This window comes from Pinus tabuliformis, chromosome 9 (assembly GCF_031772625.1).
Source record: "Pinus tabuliformis cultivar Carrire ecotype Pingquan chromosome 9, CPIR1, whole genome shotgun sequence".
Taxonomy (NCBI): domain Eukaryota; kingdom Viridiplantae; phylum Streptophyta; class Pinopsida; order Pinales; family Pinaceae; genus Pinus; species Pinus tabuliformis.
Window position 1 is genome coordinate 1947748377 of NC_142307.1, and position 11585 is coordinate 1947759961.

Below are 11585 nucleotides of genomic sequence, written 5' to 3' on the forward strand. Positions count from 1 at the left end.
TACATTAAACTTCATTGCAGCAACTTCCTGAGAATACCATTTTGTACGTTGATCTTTCCCACCAACATAATAAATACAAGATAATGTAGGAAGCCAATTATGTAACTCACTCCTCCAGTTAACCATGACAACATTTGGCACAATTATGATGAGCCCTAGCTACAGCCTGCTCTTCATTTTTTTTTTGGTTTGGGTCAGGATCATATATGACCACTGTGTCTACTGATTGAAGTTTCAAACCCCTTCTTGCTGCACGGATACTAAGTAAGAATAGGAAACATTCAGAACCAGGCTTATTAAAATCATGAATAGCCGATTCTCTATCATCTAAGTTAGTTGTTCCATCAATCCTTCTATAATGAAGACGGCGCCATTGCAGGTAATCTTCCAATATATCCAGCAACTTTGTCATTGTACTGAAAAGGAGGACACGATGTCCTGCTTTGTGGAGTTTGATGAGAACTCTATCCAGAACCCAAAGTTTTCCACATGATCGTACAACATACTCATTAGAATAGTCCATAAGGTAAGGATAACTTAGTAAAGGATGGTTGCAAACCTTTCGCAGCTCCATACACCTGTTCTGCAGTGGAACATATGCTCTAATCTGTCTTTTGGAATTGCCCAATACTCTCCTGGCCTCCATCTGGGGATCAAGCCTAATACTGCCTGTTGCTTTGATCCAATCATAAATAGCACCTTGAAGGGCTGACATTTTACATTTCAATATCACTGAAACCTTCTGTGGTAGTGATCCCTCTACATCTTCAACCCGACGACGAAGCATAAAAGGTTCCAATATCTGGTGCAATCTGTGAATTATAATCACTTTCTTCTCAGTTTCAAGCCAATCGTCTTCAGGGGATTGGGAAGAAGGCCCGTCCTTTTGAAAGGGTTTTGAGAACCAGTCATGGAAAGCTTTGCGATTGTCAAATACCTCAGGTAGAAGCAAGTTCAGAAGAGACCATAGTTCCTGCAAATCATTCTTTGTAACATTGTCATTTCTTCCCAAGTGCATGCCAGTTTGATGGAGATTTGCTCCATCAACAACCTGTTCCCCATTTAATCTGATCCTTTCCCTGTATTCACGCATTTCTCTTTTATAGCGCTTCTTATCCTGTAGGCCTCTTTCTTGATAATGTGATTTCTTGTCTTCTGGAAGGTGATTCCACAAATCACCAATCATTTTGCTGATTTCTCTGTTCTTATCAGGTTCAGTTGACTTCAACTTGGCTCGCTGTTCAGCAAAGAAAAAGGTGTAGCCGCTTCTGTTTTGCCTTGGTGTATTTGGATCCTTCCGTGACATCTCTTTTTTCTTACGCCGACGACCAATTTGATTCTCAATTTGTAAAGCTTCAGCGCCAGTTATGATGTTATTCATAGAGGTCGATACAGATGCACCTTGTGGTCTGGCACCAGTGGGAGGTATATGGTACAACACACCTTTCATTTTCCTTGTACCAACCATCACAGTAATGAGATAACCATGCTCAAATTTACCATCAGTAGACCCCATCACAGTGCTCCCAATTGATGATGCAGGATCCACTGCGGATACTTCCTTGGAAGGTCTTTCACGAGAACCAGAGTTTCTGCAGTGACATAATCCTTTTCCATCTCTAGGAACTGAAGAAGGCGGTCAACAATGGCATTGACATCATATTGCTGCAATGCAATTTTTCCAACTGCTCGGACAGACTCTCTTGCAATGGCTACATCAACATTTGCAGCATATTCACTGAGCTCCGTCACAATATCATATGTATTACTCTCATTTGCCACGGCTGTAAGCATCTCAAGCTTCAATTTCTTCACATATGAAGGGTCACTGTAGCGACAATAAAAATGCTTATAATCTGATGAAAACAGTATTGAAGCACGTGTCACCAACAGATGTAGATGGCTCAAGACTGCATATGACTGTTCTGGGCTTCCTGAACTCACCAGAGTGAGCAAAGGAGCCTTGATTCGTTCATACACCTGCTGGTGCACATCAGCCATGGAAATTGTTAAGTGAAGAAACACATTGATTGTAGCTAACACTACAGCACTATCGGATATGATAGACGAAGTGTATAGGCTGACAACTGTTGATGGATATGACAGCTGTGAAAGAATGGTTATGAATTCGAACAAATCCCCAATTTCGTAGCGCAGCCAGTGCAAAATATGAATTATGCGCTACAAAATCACCTAAAACATGTTGCGCTGCGAAACTGATAAAGGGATTTATGTGCTGCGAAACCACTTTAAAATGATTACAGGCGCTACGAAATCACCTAGACAATTTCAGCTTTGAAACGAGTTTGGACATATGATATCCATGTGAGATGTGAGACCAATGATAGACTAAGACAGAGAATTGACCCCTTTATACATACCAACAATACTCTTAACAAGACTCCTATTCAAACTATTTAGACTCTAAAACCAGATGAAAAGACTAGACCCAAAATTGACACCAACCCTTTGACAAACAATCGAACTGATGTGAACAATTTAAAATTTTTTCTTGAGTGATAACACTCATCATGAGTTTCATGGAAAACCTTATTGCCATTAGGAAACATTTATTGTAGTAACTTTGTCAAACCTTCCTTCAAACCTCCCATTTTCACTTTTAAACCATCCTTCAAACCTTCCATTTTTGTTTCTAAGCCATCCTTCAAACCTTCCATGTCCATTTTTTTATTATTATTCTAAACCATCCATATTCCCTTTTAAACCATCCATCTTAACATTCATAATCTTTTCCAATTCATTTTTGGTTACTCTTTGCAAGAGTGAAATTCGTTGCACTTGGTCTCGTAATTTTGATATTTCATGTTGCATTTCTACCTCTTTTTCATGCTTCATAGTAGAGATTTCTAGTTTCTTACTAGGAGTATCCATTTTTTTTGTTCCGAGGCATATTGGAACTAAATTATGATATCTATGCTTTACTATGCCTTCTGAATTACTTCAGATTTATTTTTAAAACAAAACTTATGCAAATTTGAAATAAATACACACCTTTTTTTTTCTTTCTTTTTGAAATTGTTTTATCTCTATAATTTCGGCCTCCCAAAGTCTTAAATTCAACCCTCTAACTCTTATTTCCAACGCCACAAGTCAGACCAAGATTTGATTCTTCCAAACAAATTTATGCCAAATCTCGCATGATGACCTGATTATGGACTGGTTTAGTAGAGAAAACTTGTACAAGATGCCAATTGTGATTGTTTCAACCTTTGGCCCTGAAATTGATACATGACAAACTATAATCACTTTTTACGAAATTCAAATCCAATTCACGAAAGGAAAGTTATGACGATTTTTCTTGTAACACCTAGTTTAGACTAAATCCTAGAGAATGCAGAAACCCTAACTTATTTGGACCATATCTCCAAAAATATAGTGAAAGAATATCTGAAATTTTTACTCAAGGTTCAACGAACTTTCTACTCTACGTGGTTGAAATTTCAGCTTATGAGGATTTGTATAGTGTTTTTTTATAAAAATTGTTATAGCGAACATTACATGATGATCTATTTGAAGAAGCAAAACCCTATGATTCAAAGCTTTGATACCAAATGTTATGTAACCAGATCAGAAAATAGAAGAAAAGATAGATCAACAACTTGAAAACAAGCCTCTTCGAGGGGGAAACCTCTTTTTATTTCAAATAAATGAATGATTCTTGGATGATACAAATGATAAGGCCTCCTTTGTATATATAAGAGTCTAAAGGGTCACAATATAATTAAGGCCTACATAACAATAATAATGTAAGGGCACAACAATAACAAAAGTGGGATTATATGGGGCACAACAATAAAAATATGGGTGTTGCATGGGACATAACAATAATAATAAGGGGTATACACTAGTATTATAGGGACCTAACACAGGTCCTCGATCTATTAAGGATATAAAACAACCTTCTAGATGGAATTTATGCTTTAATCTTGATCAAGTTTTTCCGAAATCTTTTGGATCCATGCAATTATCTTCTGAGGTCTTCTTTGCTGCAATTGTAACTAGTGTTGATCTTCATAATTTAACGTAAATATATTATTTATGTCTTTGTTGTATTCATTATTATTTTTTATTTTGTTCAAAGCATGTTCTTCATGATTATAGAGTAAAAAATAGTAAAAAAGAAATTATTATGAGTCAAAAGAAAATATATTTGAGTCATGTCCCTTTTGGACATTTGTAAGAAAAATTAATTTGAATTTTTGTTTGATTCAAATTCCACCAAATGAGAAAGTTGACCCTCCTTGGGACAAGTCGGCCTAGGCCTCCAAGGGCCACCTATTCGATCTCTTAGACAAACACACACACACACACACACATCTCTCTCTCTCTCTCTCTCTCTATATATATATATATATATATATATATATATATCTCTCTATATATATATATATATCTCTCTCTCTCTCTCTCTCTCTCTATATATATATATATATATATATATAGATAGGACATATCCGACCTAACTAGCAAAGCATAAAGGAAGTTGAATGAAAGAAGAGCGAATCTAGCACATGTGGAGGATAAATTCTGTGAATAAGGACAAGATTCTTAGGCATGTACAAACATATTTTTGGCCCATCTGTTACAAACCCGAAATTTCAGGATGTTGACCAAAAGAGGACCAAAATTTTAGGAAGAAGACTAGATTTGGAGTAGGTTTGACATGTGTCGACTTTGATTCTTGGATGTGACTTGGAGGAGGGTTGGACTTGATGTTTTCGTGGAATTTTTTGGTCTTAGGTCTTTGATATATCATTTGGCCTAATTCTATAAGAGAATTATTGTTGGGTTTTCCCCTTGTGGGGTTTTTCCTTGGCTTCGAGCCTAATTTTGGTTTTCTCTTTGTTTTCTTGAAAGATTGAACATTTGTATAATTACTTGATGAAGAACACTTGAGAAGTAATAATAAGACATTAAAAACTCACAAGTAATTATCAAGTAAGAATAATCAAGCCTTATCTACCCTATGCTTGGTTTCTAAACATTCTTCTCCAATTGGTTTTAGCCTCTTCAATGTCTAGGGATATCGACCTATTAAGAAATATAACTCAATATTCCTGAAGGAAAAATTATTTTGAAATGCATATCTTGAGCTAGGGATTTATTGAGACAAATATGACTTCCTTTCTAGGGTTTCTCTTTCACCATAAGCTCTGATACCATGTTGATTTTTCATAGGGTCTTTTATTCTGATAATTACTTCTAATGAATTTAATTCTTTTAGACATTTTTATACATGATTATGTCGTTAAGAAATTACAAAAAAAACATAAATAATATAACATATATTACAATAGGATCATAAAGAGACAATAACACAAGAACACAAGAATTTACCCTGGGAAAATCCACATGGGGGAAAACGCAACAACCTTTTCCTTAGATAAATTATTCACTTCAACAGAGATACATCTAAGTTAAACACTAGGTCAAACCTGGTCCATCCTACTAGTCAAGTTGTCAGTCCACAAAGTCTGAGTCAGATTAGGTATGCTTAGAATAAGGCCTTCTCCCTTTCATAAAACATGGTATTTCCACAAAGATTCATTTTCCTCACAAAGGTCTAATCTAGCACATAGACTTGACCTTCATAACATAGATAGAATTCAACTCCTTTACATGAATTTGATCCAACACATAGATACATACACCATTATTCTAAGACTATTTGACCTGCTTCTTTCCTTAGAATTCTTCATCCTGCTTCTTAGAGTCTTCATTTTTCCTTAGAAATCTGAATTCCTTCCTTGAGAGATCACGATCCTTGCTTCTTCGTCCCACTCTTACCTTTTCTTCCTATTATAGACCATTTGAATTTATCATAAAACAAAATATATGCGAGTTGGTGCTCTTAGGACGAGGCCTTTCATAATTGGGCCAACTTGGCTACTTTTGGAGCCAAAAGTTCAAATTTTCATAAATTCAAATTTCTTCTTTTGAAACGAGCATGAAGAACATGCTTTTGTATTTTCTCTTTTTTCTTTTTCGACCAAAGCATGAAGAACATGCTTTATAGATAAAAATAATAATAATGAATACCAACCATAGTTACAAAAATTCAACAGTTTGGTTACGATGTTGCAAAGCATGGTATTGCCAAAAACATTTGGAGAAAACCATCAACATGGAAAACCAGCTAAAGCCAAAAAATGGCAAAGTACAATAAGCATCATTTCATGCCTAAAAACCTTGGAAATCATAGAAAAATAAACTTGTACCTAAAAAATACATTTAAAACTTTGAATGCCTCTTTTTCTCAGCCATTGTCCTAAATGCTACATCTAGGGATGTCTTGGTCAAACATGAAGAAAATCCGCTTTTAAGAGGAATAAATGGGTTGACAATACTCTTCAACTTTTATTATATCATGACTGCCAAGAGACTCCTCTAGATGGGCATCAAACTTCTCTTGGACATTTGTGATACCTTCCTTGACAGGCTAAAAATCATCATAATGAAAAATGTAGAAGAGGTCCTTCCATTCATTAAGATATCATTCATGATTTTCTGCACTTAGGAATACCTCGTATTGATCTTCAACAACATGCTCATTATTATTTTGAGATTCTGTGGTACTTTCTTCTTCTTGGTTGTCATAGGGAACTTCAAATTCACATTTTTCCTGTATGGTGGTTGTAGCCATCTTAGCTATAACACTTCAAGATTGAATATAAGTAAAATGTTAAATCATTTCATGATGGAGCTGCCAAGGTGAGCTCAAAATTACTTTGGAATGGTGCTTGCCTCACCTGACAAACATCAAGTCTTTAAAATATTAAAGGAAACAAGGACTTTGTTATTTTAATGGAGTCACCATATGAGCAGATTTATCCTTATCTATGGGATAAGCTCAATTAATGAAATGAAGCTTAGACTTTGGATTATGAGGAGCTTGACTCAACTCCTCCCTGACCTCAATGCCAAAAATGTTTCCTCAAAATCTAGTAGGTCTTGTGAGGGGAGCTCACAAGACAAGAACTATACCAAGGGACAACTATGAGGTGGAGTCCCACTGTCCCCACAACACACCACCTCCTTCTCTTTAGTGGATTTTCATCACAACAAAGGCTTCCTAGTTTAGGTCACCTAGAGGATATTCTTGGTATAGGGCTTAAATGTGACAATTAAATAGACTTCGAAAATGTATTCATACTAGGAACAAGGCTCAAATCTATGTAATAAGGAAAAACATACCCTCAAAGAAACTTATAAAGGAAATTTCAATAGTCTTAGCCGAGATAATCAAACCCAATAATTAATCTTACTAGAGAAGGAATAACATACCTTAGGAGTAGCCTATGAAACGCTCAAGGGGAGCACTCCAATTAAGGACAAGGTCCAATTAAGTGAAACATCAAATAACGTGCTCTCCAAAGGATCTATCAAAAGAACTTATGGCCTAGGGTTTAAGGGATAAGCAATGATAATGGCTTACTCCAAAAGGATCTATCAAAAGTACGTATGGCCTAGGGTTTAAGGGATAAGCAATGATAATGGCTTACAAAGGCACAAAATACTAATAAAAGGCTTATGAAAACTGGTATGATCAACAAAAGGGTCCAAAAGCCTTCAAGTGACCCCAAGTTGAAGCCTTAGTGTAGAATTAAGGTTTTCCTAGCCCTATAATTACTTAGAGTTAATGACGCCAATCATAGGGAAATAATTTCAACCATGCAAATTGTTATATTTTGATGTTTTCAAAATTTACAAGGTGAAACAAACCCAAATCAACTCAAATTCCAAGCACTAGTTGAATTCTAGTTTAAATCCTAACCCTAACAGCTTGTCATGAACAACTGAAATTTTGAAGCTGATATTTTCAGGGCCAAAATTTTAAGAGGAGAAGGAATAAAAAGTTATTTTTTTCTTTTTTGACCATCTATGTGGAAATTCCAATGTTTGATCGTGCGTTATGGAGTTTAGAGGGAGATCTAGTGATGGAAGAATCAAACCCTAGTATGGAGTAAGGGCAAGGAGAATCCTATTTTTCAAAACCCTAGATATCATTTTCTGAGGGGGTAAAATCATTAAAGAGGGCTTAATAGGAAGATTCATTCAAGGTATTGTCACACATTCTTAAGGGTAATGCATACAATACTTTTCCAAGATTTCATAGAAAAATATTTGATAAAACTAGCACATAGAAACCATAACAATAACCATTCCATGCAATCGCCATAAAAATATATTCAACAATATATACTATTTACAAGAAATGCACAAACCAATCCTTTATTATCCAAAAATTATTTCTCTGAAATAAGAGAATGTCTCCAAAAGAAAAATCTCCATAATAGATCACATCTCCACAAGAATAGACACTTTCAGCTAGGTCAAAATCCTTTAAGGAGGAAAAATTGTTCCAAAGTGATGATGAAAAGACAACTGAGGTGACCTCTATTTATATGAGGTCTACCTCAACTAATTTTTTACTAATGAATCCCCTAAAATAAGTTTTACATAAAATAACCTTGGGTTACAAAGCAACCCACTAGATAAGTGACCAAATAAGCCATAAATGACAACATATGTGAGCCATAACCTCTAGAAAAACTAACGTCATGCCCTTTTTGGGCCCTAGATGCCATATCATGGTGTGATGAGTTGTGATAAAGTGCCATGATGCTAGAATCATCCAAAATTTGATGAATCCATCCATCCAATCCATCTCAAATCCATCTCTAGGGTCCCAAGTCCAGCTGCGGTGCCATCATGTCACCTCCATGGGTCTCCAATTTTCATAACAAGGTCTCCTCTCTCCAACGTTAGGGCTTCTCCAAGTGTAACAATCCCTCCCAAGTATCTCAATGAGAGACCATCCTCATATCGACTTTGAATCAAGTCCTACCCATCAGGTTTGGTTAAGGCCAACCCGGGGGCATGTTGAGTGTAGTGGTGTCATCATGAAGAATCCTTTATGCTAAGTCAAAGTAGACCAATGTCTTATATCCTGAGGGTGCTTTGGGACATGCAACATCTGCTCATGTCATCAAGAGGCTCAAATATCTCAATGCTACATCTTTTAAGCCATTTATCTATCTAAAGAGGATTTGGTACCTATGGAGTGGATGCCCACATGGTCTGAGCTGCTATGGACCACCTGAAAAAAAAAACATGAACTCAAGTGAAAATAACCATCCATTAGAGACTAAGATAATATATGCATCTAAGTGGACCAAACTTGAATGTTAAGGACATATTAATAATTCAAATAATGATCACCTTCCAACATATAATGAGATGAAGTCCCATAAAGGTTTTCCCTACCTTGATAGAGGTGGCTTATTCAATCCTATTAGGTGTTTCCAACCCTCAATGGGAAGTGATAGTTCCAAGGTCAACCCCTCAATCAATAGGTGTTATTGTAAATGAATGATAATGGAGGGGAAAAGGCTTCATGGCCAAGTGTCATGTTGAAGGGGACCATCTAATGGGATGTCCACATCCTGAGTGTATGAATGTAAGGAGGGAGAAATCGTGGAGGAATGAGTTACCCTAATTGGATTTTTTTTCCTACCCCTCTAGTGCACCTTTTACTTCTTCTTGATAATGTTTTGTATTTCAGTGCATAGCTCAAGGGTTAGAGCTTTCTCTTTATGATGCGAAATTTATATCACCCCTTGAGATATTTCATTGCTTATCGGGGATGGTACATGCAAGGGTTCCTTTTGATGTAAATGAGAATCATGTGCTTAGGACTTGAGTGATGGATAATGAGGAGGGTAGAACTCATGCTAGGATTTTTCCCATGTGCTAACTTATGTTCCAACCATCTTTTGCATTTTGATTTTCTTCTTTTTCTTTTATTTGGCCATGTTATTATTTTTCATTTTTTAGTAGCATCAAATTGTTGGTAAATAGTTTTTTGACCCTACTCAAGGAGTGTGGACATATGGGTGGAAAATCCCAATGAACCAATGGAAAGTTAGATCAGAAGAATGGAGATGGTATATGGGGCTTGTAATGTGCGATGGAAAGTGTCAAGTATGGTGTAAAGGATAATGAACATGATATCTCAATCAAGGTTTCCCATGTAGTGCACCTATTCTAACCCTAAGGCCTCAAGGGAGGTCTCAATGGACTAGGGATAAATATTAACCTCCCCTAGTAAGGTGAGAAAATAGATTTATAGTCAAGATCAACCAATCTTCTAGAACACCCCTTTATCCATACTAAATGCCAAAAACAAACAAGGGTAAGCACCCAATTGCAAAATTATCAAAGTACTTTTTGAATAGTAGTCCACCATCATTCATGTGGTATTTTAGATGGGGAGAGACATATGGTTGATGCAAATGGCATGTCATCATTAAATAATGGTCGTCAGCGGTTGCTGGCTATTTGAATATCTAGTTGGTTGTCAAATGTAGGTGAAATTTTTTCACTTATGTGGTTACCCATTTTGGTGCATTAGGGTCATTTTGAGGTCTAAAATGGGCCTCCTAAGGGAAATAATAAAATAATAGCTAGAATAATAAAATAAGAGATGAATTTTTAAAGAAGAATAAAGGAAACTATTTTTTGTTGTATTTTTGGCTAATCTCCTTATAAGTTTACTCAATTGTCAATTGTAGATAAAATTCCACATCCAATGAGTACCCACCTTTCATACTTCTAGGTAGACCCACATAGAAAATAAAATTGAAAATACATGGAAAAAAAATGTTCAATTTTCATGTATTTTCAATTTATTTTTTATGTAGTTCTATTTAGAAGTATGTAGAGTGGGTACTCAGTAGATGTGGAATTTTATTCTGCATCCAACGAGTGTCTACACTTGACATTTGAGTAAACCCATGAGGATATAACCCAAAAATACTATTTAAAAAAAATAGTTTTTTTCTTTTCCCTCTAAAATATCTTCCCCTATGGATGACATCATCATCTTGAATCCTATTCGATCTTTTCAATTTATTTTTGTTAGTACATTTTTTGTTTTTGTTTTGAGGCCCTTTTTTTGACCTCAAAATTCCCCTAATGGGTAATATCTGGCCCCAACTAGAGGATATGAGTTCACCATAGAGTGCATGATCCATATGCTTGAACCGGGAATTCATGAGAAATCCAACAATCCCTAGGCTCACACACCTACTACTTGCACACTCAAATCAACTTGTTTGGGAGCATGTGCATTGGGTGTTGGTTATCACCTTAGTTTTATATAATAATATTAAAATCCATACAGAAAATAAAATCTAGCTAAATGAAACCTACTCTACAATGAATGATAAAATCAATAAGTAAGATTCTCACACAAATGCAATGCAACTATCTACTTTAATTTATGCTCGGATACAATACATCACATAAGTATAGTCATATAACCAATGTAGCTAACATATCATTTGATCTATATCATACCTCTTACCTCTATGCTTAATCATAAGATAAACAAGGAAACATAAAAATAGTCAAATGGTATATCTAAGTCATAAGGGTGGGAGGTGGGTAAATAAATAGTACATGGATCAATTATTCTACCATGATAAGGGACATAAGATGAGAAGGGAGAGTCCACATTTTTCCTACACTTTTTAATTCTTTCTTGTAGTTGAAATATAGAG